We start from the raw sequence: 25,601 nt of genomic DNA, 5'->3' as shown, positions 1-25,601 counted from the left end.
CACAAAACGTGGAATGTGCATTACAATCTTCAACAACCAGATATAGCTCTGGCTGTTGTTCTAAAAGTTCTTCCAAGTCATGAAGGGTTAATTGTAAGTGTGGTTGGAGGTATACTCAGAAAGTTCTTCCAAGTCATGAAGGGTTAATTGTAAGTGTGGTTGGAGATAGACTCAGCATATTGTTATTGTTTTATAATGAACGATAGAGACTGCAACCGTTTCGTACTTGGTTTTAGGGCTGATTTCACGTGTTGGAACTCCATTACAGCCCTAAAATAGTAACACCTCCAGGCAGCCTATTTGCTTCCTCTCAGTCGCAGTGAAATACTTTTTGTTCTTCTAAAATGTTTTTATGGGGTCCTAAGTTTAGTTTCCAGCAGACATAGGACTGCAAGAGAAAATTAATGTAACCTGCCTTTTATATCGTTGTGGTTATTTGTTAGACCAAGTTTTAGTGTGTTTGGAACGCCGTTTTTATCTGTAAGAACGCACCTGAACTTAGGTTTCAGTTTTTTCTGGTCCCATTATTTGAGTTTTGTCTGTTTACTTTTCAGTAATTTGTGCCGCCGTTGTTGAGGTGGACAAGGAATTGTGTACATTGCCTCCTCGGAGGATTTAGATGTTTAAAGAGAAGTTGGATTGTGGGTTATAGGATTCTCCTGTGGGTGAGAAGCCTTTTGGGCTGCCGGCTCTGGGGCCAGCGTGCCTTACATCTGCAATGGCAGGGCAGCTTCCGTTGCTCCGGCCCGGGCCGGATACTGGCCTTGCCTGAGGCTTAGCCTCGGCAGAGACAAAATCCTACTGTGGTATGCCGTCCCCAGGCTTCATCACTATCTCATAGTTTGGTTTGGCTGTGAACACAAATTGCTTTCCACCAAGTTATCGCTCTTTAAATGCTATGTTTTCTTTAACTTTTATCGTAATTACATCCTTTTCTTTCTTTCAAGAAGGGCATGACCGTAAGTATGCGGCGTGTTCACCTGCACAGTTTGCATTGTTTAGTGCAGACTCACATTCATGAGAATTATGGTCATTTGAGATACATATTGCACTTGTTTGTCGGCCACGACAGCTCCCGGAGGCATGACCGCATCTTTGGTAGTGGAAGCAATGTCTGGTGTTAGGGATGAAGGGTCGAGTTTCTATTTTCATGCAGCCTATTTGTATGAATTCAGGGACTTTGCTAGAGTTGAATGATAGAACTATGTACTTTGTTCGTACGTCTTGATCGTGCTTTCGGATTTTGATCCTGTGCATAGTGATTACATTTTGCTCGGAAAGGACTTCTAGTAGTTCATCGAGTGAAAGGAACTCGTTCTCTGAGATTATGGCTTGGACCGTGTACAAAGATCTGTGAGCACTGACTTATGGGAGGTCCCCAAACTTGGCAAGCTGTTGAAGGTTGCTGTACTAATGCTTGCTTTGGAGTTCTAGCAGGAGATTCCCGTTAGTCACTTTACTAAATTTCAACCTTATGGCTAGTATGGTTTTTAGAGACTTGGACACTATAATAAATATATATTAGCCGGGCTTGTTTAGCAGGGATTTCATTGTGGATATCATGGTATTTCGGGAAGATTACATACTTTGTTTCAAAGAACTGATCCGCTACATTGGTCCGCCTTTTCTTAGAAAGGCGATCAGTTCGTTTATAAGAAGCTATAAAGAATTTATAATGTTCTGCCGCTGTGCTAGCCACAAACCATGTAGCCCAACGAGGGGACGGTACAGATAGTGTCAGGCGACTTCTGCCCACGCCACCCGGACAGCGCTAATATACTAATATGGAGTAACTCAGGGTATTTAGCTACACATGGCTGACCTTCGCCGCCTGGAAATACGAAGAAACGAAGAAGGTAGATGACAGGGCAGTTGCAAGAAAAAATTACGAGAGTGAAAGAGGAAGGCGAGTCCAGAAAACGAACACTTCCGATGTCTCCAGGGTGGGCTAGCCCGGAGGTGTGGTCTACCAGAAGCATGGTCCTAAATGGTGTGCCGCCTCCGCCAAAGGGCATTAAAGGTCCAAACACTCGGCGCCGGCTCAACCGCCACGGTCACCTTGTCCCCAGCATGGCGATGGGACCCACGGCTATGAGTAGGTGCTCAGGGTCCGGGTTGTCGGAAAGTCCATGCAAACATCTGCTTTACCAGATGTTTGCATCTACTTGGTTGACTTATTGCTTTAGCAGATGTTTGCATGTACTTGGTTGACTTATTGTCTTCGGCTTGTTTCGAATATTGCACGAAAAGATTCGCGACGCTTTCACTGCCCCCTATAGCCTATTTTTGTTGTTTTTATTCTACCTTTCTTTTCACACTCCCAACATTGTCTTTTCCGTCAGTGCTCTCCGGCTTTCTTACTCTGGACAAGCAAAATTACGGACTCGCTCACAGGAGGTCAGCAATAAAAGGTACTGGTTTCAGCTCTCGGAATCTGGAGAGAAGTATTGCGGTCCAATTTCTAGTGGTGATACAATTTTTGGCTCATTGAGGGCTGGCAGTTTGTGCGGACAGGCTGTCCGGACACACTCTGAGGAAAGGCTATGCCAACACAAGTTGTCCATGCCACTCAGGACAAAAGAAATGTTTAGACGGTAAAAATCTAAATATTGAATTAGCGGGTTGAAATCGCTTACTTCATTGATTGGCGCTTGACTTTATTTCGTTGCGGTTGGTATCTTCTGACAGGTTTTAACCTCTCAAAGCGGTTGAGGCTGATAGGCGCCTTTGTGTAGGAACCAGGATATTTTCCCCTCCTGAAGTTTTTATAGTGTGGCAGTCGACCTCCTCAATCCCAGAGCCATCGTGGCGGTGCTCATTGCATTATGGGGATGAAAAGACACCGCATGCAATGCCACCCCACCCACCCTGTACCATTACTTATGGCAATGCCCTCATCCGATCCGCGTTCCTCCCGTCAAACACGCCGCCCCCTCCTCCTGGGAGGCTGCCCTTCCAGCCACGCAACCTGCAAATCAGTTGCGGCTGGTAGAGCGGGCTAAGCTAGAAGAAACAGCCAGAGGGCTCCTGGAATAAGAGGTTCTCCTGGAAGTGTTTACATTTTCTTTATTTAAATTAAGTTTTTTCCTCCTCCTCCTGTAGGTTAGTTCCATATAGCTTCTGGTTCACTCAAGGTTTTCTCATGCAGTTCCCGTAGCTATACTTATCCAAATAAAAAAGTATAACAGAAGCAATAAGCCTGAAAACACGTGAACACGATGACTGTTTGCACATGCAGTATAGTTCTAGAGGTGAACATAAATTAAGGGGCACAAGGTCAAACATTAAGGGTATGACGCGTTGAGTCTCACCCAAACGAACGATTTTCCCTTTATGTTTTTAATTTTCTACACCTGAGACACACTCGCAGATATAAATAATCCGATGCATCAAATGTCGTTCGGTTTGTTTCTGTGCTGCACAGTAAATATAAAGTTGTTCGCAAAAGGTGGCAATTATGATCAGAAATAACAAAATGCTGCAATTAGGAACATCAGTGCGCAAAAGAAGCCTTTGAAATCATTGCGTAGTATTTTAAAACTGATTAAAACAGTCTCTACCATACCTAAAACTACAAGCGTTATTGCTGGCTGTGCTGTGTCACTTTACTCATCAAACTAAAAGCCAGGTAGGAGTCACCCATAAATCCGATGAATATGAACAAAGATAATGGCTGACACAGCGCAGCGCGGATACACAGTGCAATGACGCACGGAGACACGCAGAGCATGCAACTGACGTCCAAATGGTTGAGCGCTCAGTTAAAGCTTTAGATAGTTCCGAGATACATGCACGAGGAGAAGCGGCCACCAAGCAATACAGACACCAAAACGACCGTGCCTCGCTGGCATGACTGGACTGCTGCTCTGACCGATAGCAATCCTTTCCACGAGTGAACGCAGTGCGAATAATGTTGCACATAAACTAACTGTTTTGGGAAAAAACAACAAATATAATTTTTACCGTTTACTGCAAACAGAATATTCAGTCGTGTTGCTTGTTTCTGCTGCGTATATGGCGTCGATATTCCACATTCGGCTCACGATCGAATGCGTATGAATTCCCCAAACTCATTCAATGGCGAATGTCATTCGAACCTAATGGCAATAAATCTCCTCGTGTGACACGGGTATCAGTCTTGTAGCTTGCCATGTTACGACGTCACCTCTAGGCTCGAAACGCGCTTTTTGAAACTTGATGTGTCATTGTGCGCATTCAGTGGAACGCGCGTTTTACGTTCGATGCAATGCCGGGAGAAAAATGAGACCATCAGGCGAGGGTGTTTCACACACACATAGTTCGGTTTTCACATTATTATTGTTTTTCTTGTTCTGTACACCGATACTTAGCCTCAGCAAACACTCGCTTTCCGGTACCAGTATTTCGGCATCTTCGAATATTCCTTTTCCAGTGTTTCATTTTTGCAATTATTTCAAATGGCAAGTGATAACTCACACACTGAATTTTCTATATACCATCAAGCAACAGCATTTGATTGTTAGAACTTTGAAACCTTTATTATTTTATATATTTTTAGTTTTTAATATTGCAATAATTATTTCATCAGTTGCACACTATAACCGTCCTTAATGATCATCACTAGGTGTTGGTTTTCACTCTGAGCTTTTCTGAAACATGAATGTCCCTACCCCGATTTTTGGTTTGAGGTATTTTAATTTGAGTTTTTTCAAGGATTCTATATCTCATTCTCATCTATCATGCAGCAACCTATAATCAATGCCTACAAGTACAAGTTACTGTGCTACAAGCAGCCCCCGATTATTTGCGACGCACTGCGCCGACAACTGCGACAGCGACGGCTTCTCGCCAAACGAGCTGCATAAGGTATCGTTTAAAAAAGCAGGAATTGAAAGAACATATTCGCAGATACCTCTTGGAAAAAAATCATTGAGGATGAAAACAACAAGGACGAAGGCAGTCAAAGCGCACCAGAACATTACGCTTCCCGAAGGCAACATTATTTTAGTCTTGTTCGTCATTTGAGACGTTCATCATCATCATCAGCCTGATTATACCCACTGCAAGGCGAAGGCCTCTCCCATATTTCTCCACTTAACCCGGTTTTGTGCTAGCTGCATCCACTTGACCCCTGCGAACTTCTTAATCTCGTCCGCCCACCTAACTTTCTGCCGCCCCCTGCTACGCTTTCCTTCCCTTGGAATCCAGTTTGTTACCCTCAGCGACCATCGGTTATCCTCTCTTCGCACTACATGTCCTGCCCATGTACATTTCTTCTTCTTAATTTCCCCTAGAATGTCGTTAACTTGAATTATTTCTCTGACCCACTCTGCACGCTTTCCATCTCTTAATGTGACCCCTACCATTTTTCGTTCCATAGCCCTCTGAGCTGTCCTCAACTTAAGCAGAACTCTCTTGGTTAGCCTCCACGTTTCAGCCCCATAGGTGAGTACAGGCAAGATGCAACTGTTGTATACTTTCCTCTTGAGCGATACCGGTAAGCTGCTAGTCATAATCTGCGAGTGCTTGCCAAATGCGCTCCATCCCAATCTTATTCTTCTTGTTATTTCCTTTTCATGGTCCGGATCTGCGGTTACTACCTGTCCTAAGTAGACATATTCGCCTACTACTTCCAGTATTTCGCTACCTAATGTAAACTGCTGTTCCGTCCCGAGGCTGTTGAACATTACCTTGGTCGTCTGCATATTGATTTTCAAGCCTACCTTTCTACTTTTTCTGTCTAGGTCATCAATCATTGTTTGCAGTTCATCCCCCGAGTTGCTTAGCAAGGCAATGTCATCAGCAAATCGCAGATTACTGAGGTATTCTCCATCTACCCTTATCCCTAACTGCTCCCATTCCAAGTCTCTGAATACTTCCTCTAAACAAGCTGTGAATAGTACTGGGCAGATTGTGTCTCCTTGCCTAACACCTTTCTTTATAGGAATTTTGTTGCTTTCTTTATGTAGAACTATGGTTGCTGTGAAGCCACTATATATATCTTCCAGCACTTTCACGTACGGCTCGTCTACCCCCTGATTTCGCAATGCCTGCATCACCGCCGAGGTTTTAACTGAGTCAAATGCTTTTTCGTAATCAATGAATGCTATGTATAAGGTCTGGTTATATTCCAAGCATTTTTCTATCACCTGATTGATGGTATGGATATGATCGATAGTAGAGTACTGTTTCCGAAACCCTGCTTGATACTTTGCTTGATTGCAGTCTAAGGTTGTCCCGATTCTATTAGCGATTACCTTAGTAAATACCTTATACGTAACAGACAGTAAGCTGATTGGTCTGTAATTTTTAAGGTCCTTAGAGTCCCCTTTCTTGTGAATGAGGATAATGTTTGCATTCTTCCATGCTTCCGGTACCGTCGATGACACCAGGCACTGCGTATACAGGGTGGCCAGTTTTTCTAGCACGATATCCCCCCCGTCCTTCAGCAAATCTGTAGTTATCTGATCCTCTCCAGCTGATTTCCCCTTTTTCATAGTTTCTAATGCTTTCTTGACCTCGTCCTTCATCACTGGTGGAACGTCTGACTGTTTTTCCCTACCGCCAATCTCATTACGGTCCTGACTACTTTGGCTACTGTAGAGATCTGTATAGAACTCCTCGGCTACTTTGACTATCTCCTCCATATTAGTGATGACGTTGCCCGCCTTGTCCCTTATCGCATACATCTGGTTTTTGCCTATGCCCAATTTCTTCTTTACCGCTTTAAGGCTTCCCCCGTTCTTATTCCACGATTAAGATTCTAACGTTGTCACAGGAAACGCAACGCAATTCCTGCCCTGTAAGTATTTCAAAAGGGGCTTCTTCATTTCCATTCCGTGGCTTAAAACTACATGGAGTTTAAAACTTGCCATTGGAATCTTATATTTAACAATAATGAAGCATTCTTCGCAAGTCGCACTGATGAGGTTTCGCAACGTTGAAAGGGAACCGCAGGCTCTTCCAGAGCAGCTTTTTATACGTTTTTGATATCTGTCTTGAAACAAGCCGTTATAGAGTTCGCTATGCCAGCTTCCAGATTGCACAATCCAAAATGAAACTTCAAAATGTTCAGCTAGTTGTGCGCGTTCCTGTGAGCAAATAGAAGCCTCTGGCGGATACCTGACCTCTGCCTTTAGGCATATGACATGAAACATCTATTGGTTCCTGTCTGCGGGTGCTCATTTGCATATGATGAGTATGTGTGAGCTAACAGATGCAGTACATATACTTTCTTACTCAATTAATAATAAGCTTATTATGTGCCGCTGTTACTTCATATATACTCAACAGGCCAGCGTCGTAAGCTGCCAGCTTTATGTGAGAAAACGCCCAAAATACATACGCAACTCTCTTTAAACAACCAGCGTGCTTCCGTGGCTCACGACCTATGTTCTGCCTGTCACTGGTTCAAGGGTCCCTGAGGGCTCAATTTCCATCCCAAATCCCGATAACAAGGCCATACAGTGAAGTGACGTCAGGCAACCCACCGATCAATTAGTGCCAGGCTGTGTACCATTTGGCGACTACCACCTGCCAGACTTTTTGCTTTTGACGCCAAGTTGAGCGAGAAATACACTGTTGCAACCGACGTTGTTTCAAAAAATAGCGCAGAAGGACATAAATATGCATATAGTGTTTGGGCACCGCGTCGTAATTAGGTAGAGAACAGTCTCATAGCCCACTCTGTAATAGTTATGATCCAATCTTTAGCGATCAGCTCAAAGCGAAAAAGGACATCATGAAGCATGGTAACGGCTACTGAGATATTTGATCTATTTTACGCGTGTTAGAAAGATGGTGTTGTGGTTCTCCGGAGGCCGTACACGCGCGGTCTCCTCAAGGACACAATAAAAGTTGGACACCCAGTTCGTGCTATAGGCGGGTAATTCAAACTCAGTCCAGTATAGCAGCTGCAACGCGAGTCTCACGAACGTGTACTTCAAGTTCGCTAACCAGCAGACGCATTGATATAACCTATGAACTGGCCTGATCACGGCTTCTTGAAGTGCATTAACACTAAAAGAGAAGCAGAGTGCCTCTGGGCCGGCCTGGTTCGAAAAAGGGTAGTCAGTGTCTCTGAATCACCGTGAAGAGTGCTTTCGCTCGCTACACCTATGTTTAGATGTGAATAAAAAATCCGTCATTTGACGCGGTTTAAGAGAAGTTAGAAGACACCAACATGCTAAAAAAGAAGTGTCCTCATTACCTACTGATATCTCAAGTACATTCTTGTGTCGACATCATTTAACACCGGATCTAGAGCTGGCACTACCCCAGTACTCACTCTGAACCGATCGAAACCAATCTAAAGGCGTCAGCTGTACGATTCGCCTTTCAGGAAGGTGTTTGTTTTTTTCGATCAACTTGCCTGGGCGGTAAATGCGTCTGCTGCTGGCGGGCAAACAGCAGTACGGACGTAGTGAGACAGAGTAAATTATCCTTCAAAAGAGTAAATTGTCCTCCGCCTTCCTACGATGTGGACAGCAGGTGAGTACTACGACGACATAGCCGTTGCGATGGCAACCCGTGCAAGCGTCGTCATTTAGGGTTCATACGTAATCAGTCGATGTTCAATTTTTGTTTGTATGTCAACGGTTAGAGGGGCACCAATAAACAATGTTGACTGTCAAATGTGATTTGGTCACATTAAATAATCTCTTCGAAGACCAGCAAGAGGAATAAAAACGTTCGGCCACTGAGGGCTTTAATAATTGCGCGAGTCACTTTATTAAGCCAATGTTTTCAAACACTGACGAAGGACAACTGAAACAGGGTTGAGAGGGAGCCTCGGTTCCCAAGCAGAGCCAAGGTTTTCATACCGGGACTTGTGTTTGTTTAGTACTCCCGTATGCTGTGTAGCCATCCTTTTTTTACCCTTCTACCTTGAACCGCTGATATAGTCTTTTATATACATTATTGACGCAGTAAAATATCGAGGGTCCTTTGGTAGAATGGCTCCTGCGCATCTCTGAAAGTAAAGAGGACAACACAGGCAATGAGAGTGCTTACAAACATAGTAAAGATGCCTCAAGCCTAGTGCGCTTCAAGGCTTAGCTATTACGATACTGGTAAATGCATTATTTACATCCAAACAGGTTCCCCATTGTGGGGATTGGCTTCAAGTAGAGGGCTGCGATGGTTTATGCTTATATTTGTACTCGATGCTCGAGTTTCCGCTATTCTTCCTGTCTAGTTAGATCTGACAAGCACCGCCTCCCATTAATCTGCGGTTCTTGATTATCTGCGTTATAATTTATTTTTATTTTATGGGTATTGTACAATCAGCAGCCCTTTCTGCAACGCCCCCAAGGTCATGATAATAACGAAAAAAACCTGACACGTGTTACGTGGTATTGGTGGTGCTGGTATTATTGCAGTAAAACAGCGAGTGACTCTGCCAATACTTATAGAGGTGTTTTGAAGAAGTAACAAAAACAAAAATTTTAACACAAAAAAGCATGCCAAGGACGCTAGGTTCATAACATGGCACAAGTGCCCTCCCGACATGGCACAGCAGTGTACGGCGAGCTGTTTTCCACTGGTATCTGTTGTGATATTTTGTTGCAGCCGGGCAAGCCGTGGGGTTTGTATTTTGTAAAAAAAATATTGGCAGTAAAGATTTCAATGCTAGCCTCATGCAGCGAAAACTGGGGTGTATGGTAAGACGCTCTTGTGTTAAGCAAGGATGAGTGTTCAACATAGAATGGCACCCACCGGTGCCACTAGTTCGGGTGGTATTCGTAATTAACGTTAAGAAGCCTGTCATAAGCTTCATATATTAGTAAAATAAATTACAAAAGAACCTACTCAGATTTGAATTGAATTACCCGATTTAAAAATATTAGATTCCTGCACGCATTCAAAAGCCAGGCATTCTTACGTAAATGCATAGGCTGCAGCGTCCTGGAACACATAACTCCTACCAGACTCTTAACCTCACTGTGAGGGCCATTTTTTTCTAATATATGCAAAGTTTCGTAGTGCTCTTTCCACGGCAACTCAATTTTCGGACAAACTGTAGTTACCGTAGTTTTCTACCTCTGCTTGCTATACGCCGACCTTGTTATACGCGCTGATACCATGCAAATAAAGTGGGGCTGGGAGTGAATATAGCGCATAACCTGAATAAAAAGTCGGTCTTCTCAGTGCAGTTCGTCTCTAATAGCCTAAGCCAATTTGGAACGTTGAAACATACAAATGAAACCAAAGGAAAGAATAAACTCTGACGACATTGCCAATAGCATACATGAATCACTTTTGGTACTCCGTTTGGTTAGCATGTATATCCTGCTACATTAAAAGTAATTTCGGACCGACAAATCGACAGAACCGGCCGATGAATTACTATCAACCAAAGTTTGTTGCCGACAAGGCCCGTCTCCACTTTGCTTTCACTTCGCACGACACCTGTTGTCGAATCTAAACGAATATCTCCATAATTTACAAAAATTCATCACCAAATGTCCATCCTATTCCCAGAGTGCAATAGCAACGCAGCACCTTTGCCATGGCGATTACGACTACTGGAAATGTACAACCTCTTCAGCGTTTTTTCTGTTGCCCATATTTGCATATATGCGTTACTTGTACTGAATACAATGTTACAGCAGTTATCCGTTTACTAGTCATTTTCAGTTTTCCGCTGTTAAACATGAAGTGTAGTAAGGTTTACTGCTTCATGAGCAAAAGTAGAAGCATTTACACACAAACATGTCTAGAGCCCTTTCATAAACATTATGTGAGACGCTTAACTTCCACCTTTAACTGTATGACGCGACAACGTATGCAATTTGCCCATCACATTAAAAGTTCTGGTTTAACCACGCCAACTAAAGGTGCCTGAGTGTCCGGGAGTAACATGACTGCAACCTTCGAGGAGGTCTGATTCTGATATCACCCTCCTATGAATTGACTGCATTCCAGCTGAGTTCCTTCAAAACCTCAACCATGACGCTGTTAACATTCTCCATACATTATGTCAGAAGATTTGGAAACCCTGCAGTGGCCACAGGATTGGAGGAGGTCAGTTTACATCCCCATTACAAAGAAAGGCAGTGCCAAATATGGTTCCAACTACCGCACGATCGCGCTTATTTCGCATGCTAGCAAGGTGATGTTGAAAATCCTCCAAGGTAGGCTCCAGCAGTATGTGGATCGGCAGCTTCCGGACGTGCAAGCTGGGTTTCGCAAGGGCAGAGGAACTAGAGACCAAATTGCCAACCTTCGCTGAATCATGCAAAAAGCAAGAGAGTTCCAGCAATCCATCTACTTCTGCTTTATTGATTATGCGAAAGCGTTTGACTGCGTAGGTCACAGCAGATTGTGGCAAGGAGTTCCAATTCACCTCACCACAGTCAGAACTGGGCATGGTCTTATTGATTGGTTTCCGATTCAGAAAGGAGTGAGGCAAGGCTGCATACTGTCGCCCTGCCTATTTAACCTATATGCAGAGTGCATCATGAGGAAGGCCGGTCTGGATGAGTCTTCAGCTGGAGTGACGATTGCTGGAAACGTATCAACAGCCTTAGATATGCGGATGATACCACTTTAATGGCAGAAAGTGAAGTGGAACTCAAGAGACTTCTGATGCGCGTACAAGAAGAGAGTGAGAAGTTTGGGCTTAAACTGGACATTAAAACGACAAAGAACATGGCGTCTGGCCCTGTCAAATCCTGGAGCATCAAGGGACAAGAATTGGAAGCTGTGACAGATTTTCTCTTCTTGGCTCCAAGATTACCCCGGAAGGAGACTGCAGCCATGAAATTAGGAGGCGCCTGCTTCTGGGAAAGAGAGCCATGGTTAGCCTCGACCGCCTAGTAAAGAGCAGAGAGATAAGTCTGCCAACCAAGATCCGTATAAGTCGTGCTGTGGTTTTTCCAGTTGTGATGTATGGATGCGAGAGTTTAACTTTGAAGAAGGCTGACCACCGAAGAATTGACGCGTTTGAATTCTGGCACTGGCGGAGACTCGTGAAAGTTCCTTGGACTGCCAGAAAATCAAATCTGTCGATATTGTCGACCATAAACCCTGGCTTCTCATTGGAGGGTCAAATTCTAAAGGTAAAACTGAGTACTTTGGTCATCTGATGAGAAGAGAGGAGTCGCTGGAGAAAGATTTGATGTTGGGAAAGGTTGAGGGTCGCCGGAAAAGGGGTAGGCATCGAACGCGATGGTTAGATGGCATCCTCGAGGCGCTGCAGATGAAGTTATGTGATGTTAGGAAAATAGTGAGAGACCGGAAAACGCGGCGTGACATGGTCGGACACGACTGAACGACTGAACTGAACTGAATATGAAAGGAGAGGCCCTGCTTGGCAGCTCCTGCAAAACATAATATGAGGCACACCTACATTCAGTTAGTGCGCGACCATTTCAGCTGCTAGCTACCGCCTGCCAGCGCCATCCTCGTGTTTTTTCGCTTGAAGAGCCAATGCTGGCGACGGCGGACGGCCGCTGACGTCGGACCTTCGGTGATCGACACATTTAAGGGGGTATGGCACCCCCTGCGAGAGCACTTGCAGATTATGTCTAGCAGCTTACCGGTATCGCTTAAGAGGAAAGTATATAACAGTTGCATCTTACCTGTACTCACCTATGGCGTTGAAATGTGGAGGCTAACCAAGAGTTCTACTTACGTTGAGGACAACCGAGAGGGCTGTGGAACGAAAAATGGTAGGGGTAACATTAAGAGATAGGAAGCGTGCAGGGTGGGTCAGAGAAATAACTCAAGTTACCGAGATTCTAGTGGAAATTAAGAAGAAATGGACATGGGCAGAACATGTAGTGCGAAGAGAGGATAACCGATGGTCGCTTCGGGTAACAAACTGAATTCCAAGGGAAGGAAAGCGCAGCAGGGGGCGGCAGAAAGTTAGGTGGGCGGATGAGATTAAGAAATTCGCAGGGGTCAAGTGGATGCAGCTAGCACAGAACCGGGCTACGTGGAGAAATATTGGAGAGGCCTTCGCCCTGCAGTGGGTATAGTCAGGCTGATGATGATGATGATGATGGCACCCCCAAAGGTGTGAGGAAAGGTGGGTCAACATTTCTGAATTGCTGTTGAAACAAAACATTACTAGGGTTCAACGCTGCTGAACCAAATATTGAGAGGTAGCATTAGCTTTGGATGACAGAGCGTTCTTCTTCTCCTTTTCTTCTTCCTCAGCCCCGCTTTAACCAAGCTGATTGAACGTGCCTTATGCGCAGAGTTAACCGCGGTTAACGTAACTGCGGTTACGCGAAACTGTGGTTAGCCTATTAACACGGCAGACCAAACCATGGTTACACCCCTAACGGCGGTTATCGCAAACTGAGCTTGGCGACCTCGGTTTTCGTCGTTAACCGAGGTTATGGCGGCGTCTGTTGACAGAGGCTGCTCGTCGGCACCCGAGTGCGCGAAGCGTACGAGCGTGTCCGCTTCAACAGTGTAGTCGTTTGCCCGTATTGAATAGGCGTTGTCTACTGTGCCGTCAGGCGTCTACGGTTACGGTCTATACAGCCAAGCGTCTGCGTGCTGAAGCCCCGTCTTGTGTCTGCAGTATCATTTGCGCGGCTTTGTGCTGAACGTGGAACGTCAAAAAATACGTGGCCTTAGCTTTATCATGAAAGTGCACAAGTTCGCAATGCTTGCAGTGCGGGTTGCTGCGTGCAGGCTGGGGTACGTTACACTTGTCGCGGCGGTGAAGCGTGTGAGCGCGGCGAACGATGGCGGGGTGCGTAATCCCCTAGTCGCCGATAGGCTTAAATTTTTTCTCTTTGAAGCCGCGCCGGTCGGCGCTTTGAAACTGATCAACGCTGTCGAAATGGCGTACTCATGAAACTTCCTTATTGTTAATCCTATTCTTCCGCCGTAAAATAACGATATGATTACTTTTGGCGACGCCTTAATCGCAGCGCTATTATAAGCACAGCAGTGAGCGGCAGCTGGTACCAGTAATTTACCGCTGGTCCGTGATCCTCAAGTGTGATTCAGTCATGTTCGGCATAATATCGCAGATGCCATAAATTTAGCACGCTTTATTTCTGACATTGCCGCTAGCGAGCCGCCTTGTCGTTCGCTTACGGTCTGCGGGAGGAGGGGCCAACGCGGCGATGTTTATGGTGGTCAATGAGGTGCTGCCATTGTGCGGGGCTTGACCGCGCTGTTGACGCCTTGTCAGACGGCACTCCGGAAACTACGCTATAAATAAGATATTTGTAAATGTTGCTTCGCTCAGCAGATCCCCGCGACGCTTTGATTGTACTTTATGGGCAATGGCGGCCGTAACCGAGAACGACGGCGAGCTATGTAAGCGCCTGCGATTGGCGGTTAATCGTGGCTAAGTTCGGTAACATCGGTTAATCGTAACCCTGGTTAGGCCGGCCGGGTAAAGAGGGTATTAGTGGGGTAATGTGAATGCAAGGTCTTAACAGGCTAACATAACCATCCCATGTGAAACGAGAGACCCAAATTGGCAGCTCCTGTCGACCGAGTGAGTTGGTAGACCAGCTTTCACTCTCATGTAACGTGCGCTGTGATGTCACAGCGTCCCGTGAGCAAGAGGTGGCTAGCGGCCGCGCTACGCCGAAGGCTCGAAACTTACAGTAGTATTCCTTTCGCAACAAAATGTTGAAATTTGGCTCTATAATTTACTAATGAGCTGGCGTCAACCACCCTAAGTGCCAGTAGTCCTTTTAGGATTTCTTATGGCCATCAACAAAGTCTGGGATGCGCCTATTTTCATCCCGTCTATGGCACATCGTTGTGTCTACCTGCCGATTTCTTGTGCCCCTGACAGTAGCGGCGTCTGTGCTTTAGGCATAGCTTACACTGTACAGCTGTCTACAATATTGACCCGTATATCCGCCCCTCCGGCTGGCGCTCAACATTAATGCGTCCTTTGTCCATCGCGGTTTAAGGGATAGCAACAACGTCCTCTTACACGTTGATTGTTCCCGCCGCTATTTCAGGCACCCTATACTGGACCTGTCGTCGCTGGACCTGTCGTCAACGCTCACGACACCGTCGTATTCCAGTATCGCTTTCATCCCGCACATGTCGACAACATCTTGCTACTTTCACCAACTACGCTTCCATTCCTTTTTGCGTTCTTTTCCCGACGAGACATCTCCCTACCGCTTTCACTTCGGCTGTTCGCTAGGACGACTCCATCCCCAAAGGGAGAGGCCCTGTGGTGGCTCGTTCAGCGCTGCCTTCTATGAGGTGAGTGGGCGCGTTCAGCGTCTTGCGCTGTGATAGATAAGGGAAGGACCCCACGCGCAGCGGATGGAATAAATCAGTTTGCCTGCGATTCTTGTGGGAGCAACATCTTGTACCAAACACCCCAACGCCTTTCCGAGAAAATACTTTTTTTCCAAAAACTAAGAAATTTTTTTTTTAGAAGTGTCTGTTTTGGCAGCAAGGTATAAAGAATCTAGTGTGCACGACATTACATCGACTGTTCTGAGTGCACAGAAAAAAGAGCAAGCCTTCCTATGGCGCAGTGCACACCACTTACGACAAATGATGCCATTACGTCATCGATGTCGATGTTATATTTCTCCAGAGTTCCCTGCGAAAAGCAAGAAAGACACTACAGGATTAATGGAGAGCTTTTCATTTATTTCGTCCTCCGAGATTCCTGAAATATTGAGGAGGGTATGCAATGCTATATTTGCACTGGATTTAACAAAAAGCAAGAATCCTTCTCAAACACAAAGAGAACAATACGAAGTAGAGTGTACACTGGATAGAACAAAATAGAAAGCAATCATTTCACACCACAGTTACAGAAATATAAAGTGTTCAAACGCAACAGACTGATGACGAAGGTGAGGATCAAAACAATCCAGTAATAGAATATTAAACAGTGAAATTCTAAATGCGACCATTGTAGACGAAAGTGAGTAGTTGAACTAGAACAGGTGCCAATAAAGACATATTTTGGGTGCCAAATAATGTCCATATGTCAGCGTGTTTTGGCGATATAAGCAACGCTTTATGTTGCGTACATCGCCATGTTGCAGCAAAGAATTCCCTTGGAGGCAAGTCAAAATCTCAGGGTTTGTATGGTAATATCTTTTATGATATAGTTACATTTTGGAAATTTTACGACGGACAATATCGAACAAATGTATATTATTTCATTATTGTTAAAAGCTCCTGCAGAGTGCTAGCACTAATTGTAAATGCTTCTGATTCCCTGGGTTTGCACTTAATGCCGGCTGCTGAACAAAAATTGACCAGGGTCTCATATGGAACAAGAATATTCAAGGTTGCGTCACACATACGTAACTTTAATATTTTTCAGTAGCAGCAGTACAGCCAAAGGCTTTTGTATTTTATGTCAGAGAAACAATGATATTTTGAATAATATTGTTAAGGCGGGGGTTTGACGTCGGAGCGCTGCACAAGTCGAGGGGGCAGAGAACTCAGCTGATGAACGGCTGCGAGTCTGGCATGGGCACGAGCGTCTCCTCGTCTTTCTCGACGTCCTTTTCCCTTTCTCCTTCTATGTGTCTTTCCTCTTCCTCAGGATCGCTACGTTTTCCCCCGGGACAGCCGAAGCCCCCCTGGGCGAGGGAGTTAGTCGTTCTCACGGGATTGGCACGGCTTCACCGGGCGGCGTGAGCAAGTTCCTTTGTAGCTGAGCGACGACCAGATGCGGTCATGCGCGCGATTTCGTAATTCAGGTCACTGATGCGGTCGAGGAAAACGTAAGGGCCAGCGTAATGCGCCAACATTTTCTGGGCTAAACCACGTTTCCAGAGAGGACACCAAAGCCACACTAAGTCTCCAGGTGCGTAAGACACATGGCTATGCTGTCTGTCGTACCGAGCTTTGGAACGGTCTTGCTAAGCCACAATCCGCAAACGGGCGAGACGGCGAGCTTCTTCGGCCGGACAAAGAATTTCGGCCTGCAAGGTTTGTCATGGACGGAATAGGGAAGATTGGTGCCGAGGGAATACCCAGGATCACGGGCATAGAGAAGAAAAAACCGGCTGTAGCCGGTCGTCTTATGTGTCGCAGTGTTGAAGGCAAACGTTATAAACGGCAGTATTGTATCCCAGTTCTTGTGGTCTGATGCAATGTACATAGAGAGCATGTTGAAGAGTGTGCGGTTGGTGCGCTCCGTCAAACCGTTGGTTTGAGGGTGGTATGGTGTGGAGTGTCGAAAATGTGACGAGCACAAACGGAGAAGCTCTTCCACAACATCTGCCGTAAACTGCCGACCTCGATCACTGATCACTCGCGGAGGTCCATGGCGCAGGATGACGGAACGAAGCAAGAGCATGGACGCGTGGTGAGCGATGGCTGAAGGAAGAGCGGCCGTTTCGCCGTAGCGGGTGAGATAGTCGGTACAAACCACGATCCAGCGATTTCCATCGGACGATTTCGGGAAGAGATCCATAAGGTCGATTCCAACTTTCTCGAATGCACCATGTGGTGGAGTCACAGGATGCAGCAGGCCCTGTGGCGTGGGCGTAGGCCGTTTGGGCCGTTGGCACTCAGTGCAGCTCGCTACATATCGCTCATTCGTCTGGCGCATCTTCGGCCAATAAAACCGGTCGCGGGCACGATGGAGGGTTCGTGCAGAGCCCAGGTGACCGGAAGTGGGGTCGTCCTGTGTGGCACGCAGGATGCACGAGCGGCAGTTCTCGGTAACCACAAGTATAAAATTCGTGCCGGTGCTGGAATAAGCCTTTTTGTACAGAAGGCCATCACGGAGACAGAATGGGCTGGTAGCTGTGGAATCCCGCGCAGCCGCAAGCAGTGGCTCGAGGCTTATGTCGGTCTCTTGCGCAGTCCGCAGAGCCGAGGCATCAGGAAACTCGGGAACAACGGAGGAGATGTAGTGATCAAAGTCAGTAGAGTCGCATTCGGTCGTGGGAAGAGGGAGACGTGATAGGCAGTCTGCATCTGCATGTTTTCGGCAACTCTTGTACGAGACTGTGAAGTCGTATTCCTGCAGACGAGGGGCCCAGCGGGACAGACGACCAAATGGATCACGTAGGTTGACGAGGCAACAGAGGGCATGGTGGTCTGTCACAATCGTGAAATAGCGTCCATATAGGTAGCACCGAAACCGCTAACTCTTGTTCCGTAACAGTGTAATTACGCTCAGGTTTTCTGAGGGAACGGCTTGCATACGCAATTACATGCTCGCCGGTTGGCGAGCATTGCACAAGCAAAGCGCCAACACCGATCCCACTTGCATCAGTGTGAATTTCCGTCGGAGCGGAGAGGTTGAAGTGCCGTAGTATGGGATGTGACGTAAGCAGAAACTTTAGCTGGTAGAAAGACGCTTCACAATCTGAGGTTCAGTCGAAAGGGACGTCCTTTTGTAGAAGGGACGTTAGAGGGTAAGCGACGTCGGCAAACCTTGGGATGAATCGTCGAAAGTAGGAGCACAGCCCCAGAAAACTGCGGAGCTCCTTTTGATTGTGGGGTCTTTCATATGCTCCAACTGCTGCAGTCTTCTGTGGATCTGGCCGAACTCCATCGCGGTTGACGAGATGTCCGAGTACCAGCGCTTGACGCTCGCCAAAATGGCACTTTTTAGAATTCAGGACAAGGCCAGCCTTCTGCAGGCAATCTAAAGCAATAGCGAGTCGCGTGTTATGTTCAGTAAAGTCCGGCCAAAAATAACAACGTCGTCTAAATAGCACATGCAGATTTCCCCCTTCCGGCCACGCAGTACTGTGTCCATAAATCTCTCAAAAGTGGCCGGCGCATTCATAGGCCAAAGGGCATCACATTGAATTCAAATAGGCCATCCGGCGTAGCAGATGCAGTTTTTTCTTTATCAGCGGGGTCCATCGGAATCTGCCAATACCCCGATCGCAAATCAACTGAAGAGAAATAAGATGCAGAGAAAAGGAAATCTAAGGCATCGTCGATGCGCGGGAGAGGATACACATCCTTTTTAGTGATGAAGTTGAGGCGGCGGTAGTCGATGCAGAAACTCCATGTTCCGTCCTTCGTTTTTACCAATATCACGGGAGCATCCCAAGGACTGGATGACTCCTGAATTACGCCCCTGTTCAACATGTCTTTAACTTGCTCGGTATCACCTTGTGCTCTGTTGGCGACACGCGATACGGCTTTTGGCGGATCGGTTGGGCAGATCCCGTGTTAATTCTGTGGTGTGCGCGCGACAGCGGAAAACCTTGAGAGCCATCGGATTGCGCGAAATCAAAGACGGACTTTTGCTGGGACAAGAGGTTCTTCAAGATCTGTCATTGTGAGGTGTTCAACGAAGCGCTGGTCATCGGAAGAAGCTTCTCGTCAGCAGGTGAGTTAGTAGCGGGGTTATCAAGGAGAGTCACATAATTCAGGATAGCTGCACTACATGAAGCTAGTTTAGAGTCCGCTGGAAAAACAACCGGTTCCGGTGAGCAATTTATAGTCCACAGTCCGGTACGGCCCTCTTTCACGCAAACCAAACAATGCGGCACTAATATATTTTTCTTCACGCACTGTAAATTAAAAGGCGCAACAGTAACCTAAAAAGACTCCTCAATAGGGCGGGAGCAGGACAACTGAACGCACACTGCAGAATGTGGCGGTACGACGACTTCATCACACACACACAAAAAGCCTTTATAATTTGACGTCTCTTCCAAACGTTCACGAGGAAGAGGACCACTAACACTTAGCTCTCCCGTTCGACAATCGACTGTAGCGCCGCACATACGCAGGAAGTCAATTCCCAAGATTACATCGTGTGTTGATCGGGGCAGTACGGCAAGCTCCGCCGGAAATACTGTGCCCCCCAAAGAAACTTTACCGCTGCATACCCCAACCGGACACAATAACTGTCCACTTACTCTATAAAAATTACCAGTTTTGTTTCAAACAAACATAACTTTGTTCTTCAAAATGTTCTTAAAATCTAAACCCATTACTGAGAGAGTAGCACCAGTGTCTACCAACGCTATCGCAGGTAAACTATCAACGAGCACATTAACCTTGTTTTTTAACATGAACACAGACGGAGGAATCATACGTAGCAACGCACATTGTCCAGCGACCTCACCTCCATTGGCCGCGCTGGCTAGTTTTCCTGCGTTGGTGGTGGAGATCGGCGCCGTGGTGACGGGGAACGGCGCACACGAAATGACGGAGGCGGTGTCACACTACGGTCGGACGCTGCTGGAGAATGGCGGCGGAGCCCTTCGTTTTGAAAACGGCCCCTCCGGGATGGATGTTCTGGCCGAAAGCTGTCGATGCAGACCTGGACTGTTCTTCAGTTCGATGCCGTTGGAGGATTCCCGAACTAGGCGCGCCGATTGCAGTAGCGGGAAATATTGTAACCCGCGCTAACCGTGTCAGCTCTGGAGGGAGAAGAAGACGAAGTTCTGCGGAGTGCGCGTGGTTCTGGGACGCCGCTGCTTTTGCCTGGTAAAGCGCCTGCTCTCTGCCTCCTGTGCCTCAACCCCGTCCTTTGACTCTGTCCTTCTGGACTGCCGTCCGGGTAACGAGAGAACCCGTGACATTCTGGTGGAGGTGCTGGGTAAATGCATCACAGCCCCTCAAAACCCGCTACTCTGAGTTCGCCCCCAAGTCTCAGCCGCCGCCCCTTCGACGAGGAGGCCGAGATACGTGCCAGTCGGCGACTTCAAGGGCTCGCCCCTGAATTTGGTCTGTTGCCGAACTCAGGCTCTTCACTACTTACAATGGCCCGGAGTACCACGACCCAATGTCAACAGACGGACTCGTTTCTTGCACCGTCCGTGGTGTACCTACCGATGGCTCCTCGAGCGGCTGCCACGTTTCATGGCGATGCCTCCGAAGATGTGGAGGATTGGCTGGAGCAGTACGAACGTGTGGCCCGCCACAATGGCTGGAATGCCGAAAACTGTCTTCAGAATTTGTATTTCTGCCTGGACAGTACGGCTCGGTACTGGTTCGAAAACCACGAGGCCTCCCTTACATCCTGGGACATCTGTAAGGAAGAGCTGCGACGGACGTTCGCCAATCAGTATCGGCGACAGCGAGCAGAAGACCTTCTGCAAACGCGAGTACAACGACCCGACGAAACTGTAACGAGTTTTGTTCAAGACGTCCTACGACTTAGCTCCCGTGCCGACCCCCGTGCCACCGAGGAAAAAAAGGTGCGTGCACTTATGCGGGGCGTCAAGAGTGACATTTTCGGCGGGCTTATTCGTGATCCGCCGACTACAGTGGCACAATTTGTAAATGAGGCGACGAACATCGAGCGAGCCTTGGTTACGCGAGCGGACCATTATCGTCGCCTTGCTGGAGGTCCCAGCGTTTCCAACCTTTCAGCTGCTCGCTTTCCTGTCGGTTCCCTCGACACCGCAAACCTACGCGAGATCATCCGCGAAGTTGTACGCGAGGAAATACGGCAGCTGCTTCCACCTGCTGATGGTGCGGCATCCTGCGCCCTCACGGATGCTGTCCGCGAAGAAGTACAACGTGCCCTTTATCCACAGTGCTCCGCTGCTTCTTCACCTACTCAGCCCATTGAGACGTACGCGTCCGTTGCTAGTCGCCCGCCGCCGCAGCAGCCACCATCGCCGCCTGCTCGCCGTCAGTACTTGCCTGCACAACCCCGTGTCCCTGTGTACGATCTTCGTCCGCAGCAGCAATGGATGAGCAAGGCTGACGCGTGGAGGACAACCGACCAACGCCCACTATGCTTTCACTGCGGAGAAGCAGGCCACGTCTACCGTCGCTGCCCTTACCGCGAGCTTGGTCTTCGTGGTTTCCAGCGGAATGCTCCCCGCCCGGAGTTCGGCGAGCAACCCCGCGACATCGCGGACTATCTGCGCCGTTCACCACCACCCGACCGGTCTTCACGTCGCGACCTTCGCTCGACACCATCCCGCCGGTACGATTCTCCCCTTCGCAGCAATCGACGGCAAAGCCTGTCCCCTCATCGGGAAAACTAAGCCCGGCGACGTCTGGAGGTGACGTTGCCGAACCCGTTCCTGTTAAAGAGCCTCCACGTTTTTCGCCCCGCTCCCCCACGCGAACCGACGATCAACCCGACGACCTTCCCGACGAACTTCGCGCCGAACTTCTCGCCGAACTTGCCGCCGAGCTTTCCGACGAGCTTTCTGACCAACTTCACGACGAACTCCCCGACGGAGCTTCCGACGACCGTCGCGCCACAGTGTACAATAACCTCGATGTTGTGATCGACGGATACGACGTGACGGCACTCGTTGACACAGGTGCAGACTATTCTGTTATGAGTGGGGAGCTATGCCGCCAACTTCGCAAAGTAACGACGCAGTGGGATGGCCCCGATATCAGAACCGCTGGAGGCCACCTCGTGAGCTCAATCGGCAGATGCACTGCTCGTATTGAGATTAACGGTCTCAGGTGCCCGGTTACCTTTGTTGTACTATCGAAATGTTCCAGAGACATTATTCTCGGCATGGATTTTTTGAGTGATTGCAGCGCTGTAATCGACTTTACCGACCGCCGCCTCACGCTTAGTCAACCTCGATATACCTCGGCGCAAACAAAGCCCCAAGTTTGCACGGCACGCGTCTTGGCGGAGCACGTAACCATACCGCCCCAGTCTAGCGTATTTCTCCCGGTCACGTCCGACCACGTTGCTTCTGGCGAAGTTCTGCTGGAAGGAAGTGATCAACTGCTCCTTGAACGGGGTCTTGGTGTTGCTCGAGGTATCGCGCAGCTGGATACTGGCTGCGTATACGTCCTAGTCACCAACTTTTGTGGCACTCCACAGCGCCTTACGAAAGGCACGGCTCTCGGTACCATGGAGAGCATTACCGCCCCTATTCAAGTTGTTGCCCTGTCGGAAGGTGCTTGCTCATCCTCTTCGCAGCAGAACGATGCACCTTTGGGTGTAAGCATTGCACCCAATCTCTCTGTGAGCGAGAGGGCCGAATTGATAGCGCTGCTTGCAGAATTCCAAGACTGCTTCTCTACGTCATCCGGAGTTCGCCAGACGACCATTGCCAAACACAGAATAATTACCGATGACGCTGCTCACCCTGTTCGTCAGTCGCCTTACCGAGTTTCTTTCAAAGAACGTGAAATTATTCAGAACCAAGTGCGAGAAATGCTGGCCGACGATATAATCCAACCCTCGCACAGCCCATGGGCAGCTCCAGTGGTACTAGTAAAGAAAAAGGATGGCACTCTTCGATTCTGTGTTGACTATCGCCGTCTCAACAACGTCACCAAGAAGGATGTTTATCCCCTTCCTCGCATTGATGACGCACTTGATCATCTACGACATGCCCGTTACTTTTCATCCATAGATCTGAAAAGTGGTTACTGACAAATCGAAGTTGATGAGCGCGACCGAGAGAAGACTGCTTTTATCACCCCGGATGGTCTATATGAGTTTAAAGTGATGCCGTTCGGCCTCTGTACCGCCCCAGCAACCTTTCAGCGCGTTATGGACACCGTCTTGGCCGGACTGAAGTGGCAAACTTGTCTGGTCTACCTTGACGATGTTGTAATCTTCTCAAGCACGTTCTCCGATCATCTTCTTCGCCTGAGAGCAGTACTACAAGCTATAAGAAGCGCAGGCCTCACTCTGAAGCCAACAAAGTGCAAGTTTGCCTACGATGAAATAAAATTTCTTGGCCACGTCGTCAGCAGCGCGGGTGTTTGTCCAGATCCCGATAAAACAGCCGCCGTCACCTCCTTTCCTACACCATCGGACAAGAACGCTGTACGGAGGTTTCTGGGCCTCTGTGCTTACTATAGGCGCTTTGTTCCCAATTTTTCTCATGTCGCTGCACCACTTACTCATCTCACGAAGGAGAACGTCGCCTTCCAGTGGTCAGATGAACAGCAGCGTGCATTCGACCGCCTTAACAAAGCTTACAGACCTCCCCTGTACTCGGGCACTTTGACCAGGACGCCGAGACTGAAGTTCATACAGACGCCAGCAACAAGGGCCTCGGAGCCGCACTCATTCAAAAACAGAATGGGACCGAGCGTGTAACCGCTTACGCAAGTCGAGCATTATCGAAGGCGGAGACTAACTACTCGACCACTGAAAAAGAATGCCTCGCGGTAGTTTGGGCGATTAATAAGTTCAGACCCTACTTGTACGGACGCCCATTTCAGGTGGTTACCGACCATCACTCTCTATGTTGGCTCAGCACTCTGAGAGACCCTTCAGGGCGACTTGCACGGTGGGCCCTTCGGTTGCAAGAATTCGATGTTACAATAGTTTATAAGTCCGGTCGCAGGCACACAGATGCTGACTGCCTCTCGAGAGCCCCTATAGAATCAGCATCTGACGGTAAAGACGACGAGTATGAAGATGCTTTTATAGGTACCATAAGCACGGTCGATATGGCAGCACGGCAGCGACACGACACTGAACTCCGTGAAGTAATCGCCCATCTGGAAGGTCAAGAAGGCACCATTCCACGCGTCTTCTTGCGCGTTCTACCCGCATTACGTCTTCGCAACAATGTGCTATACAAAAAGAGCTTCGCAGCGAGTGCGAGGTCTTGGCTACTGGTTATTCCGGCTGACCTACGTAATGAAATTATGGACGCCTGTCATGACGACCCAACTTCCGGGCATTTGGGATACAGCCGAACACTCGCACGAATTCGTTCCAAGTATTACTGGCCTCAACTTGCTAAGACTGTTCGTCACTATACCAGGACCTGCCGCGAATGTCAAAGACGTAAGACTCCGCCCGTACAACCCGCAGGACATCTTCACCCTATTCCGCCGCCTATGACTCCGTTCCAGCAGGTAGGCATGGACCTGCTAGGACCTTTCCCTACGTCCAACTCGGGACGCCGCTGGATTGCTGTTGCTACGGATTACCTCACACGGTATGCTGAATCGCGAGCTTTACCTTCTGCAACAGCGGCTGATGTAGCGAAGTTTTTCGTCGAGTCCATCGTCCTGCGTCACGGTGCTCCCGAAGTCTTGATCACAGATCGCGGTGCCGCGTTCGTGTCCCAGCTAATGGCGGAGATCTTGCGTTTAAGCAACACGCACCACCGGAAAACTACCACATACCACCCCCAAACGAATGGGATCAGAGAGCGCCTTAATAAGACTATGGCCGACATGATATCTATGTATGTGGACGTCGAGCACCGTACATGGGACGATATTCTTCCCTACGTAACGTTCGCTTATAACACCGCAACTCAGGAAACAACCGGATTTTCGCCGTTCCGCCTGGTGCATGGCCGAGAGGTGACTACCATGCTTGACGCCATGCTTCCCCATGAGCCGGAGGCCTACTCTTACGACGATGTCCAACTGATATCCCAGCACGCAGAAGAAGCCCGACAGTTGGCACGCCTACGCATCCAAGACCGCCAGCACGTCGATGCACGCAGGTACAACCTCCGGCATCGTGAAGTTCATTTTGCACCTGGTGATAAAGTGTGGGTGTGGACTCCCGTTCGCCGTCGCGGTCTCAGCGAGAAGCTGCTAAAACGTTACTTTGGCCCATACGAGGTCGTTCGCCGTATAAGCGACGTAAATTACGAGGTGATTCCGATTGTTCCAAGCACATCTCGTCGGCCCCCTCATCCTGAAGTGGTGCATGTGGTTCGCCTCAAAACTTACTGTGAACGCTAGAACCACGTATTCTGACTCTGAGCTCTGCTCGATTTAACGTTTCAGTTACGCTGGAGCGCGCATCGGGA

The sequence above is a fragment of the Amblyomma maculatum genome, chromosome 10 (assembly GCF_055883805.1).
Source record: "Amblyomma maculatum isolate TAMU_Amacu chromosome 10, ASM5588380v1, whole genome shotgun sequence".
NCBI classification, from domain to species: Eukaryota; Metazoa; Arthropoda; class Arachnida; order Ixodida; family Ixodidae; genus Amblyomma; species Amblyomma maculatum.
Note: the sequence above shows the minus strand (reverse complement) of the source record.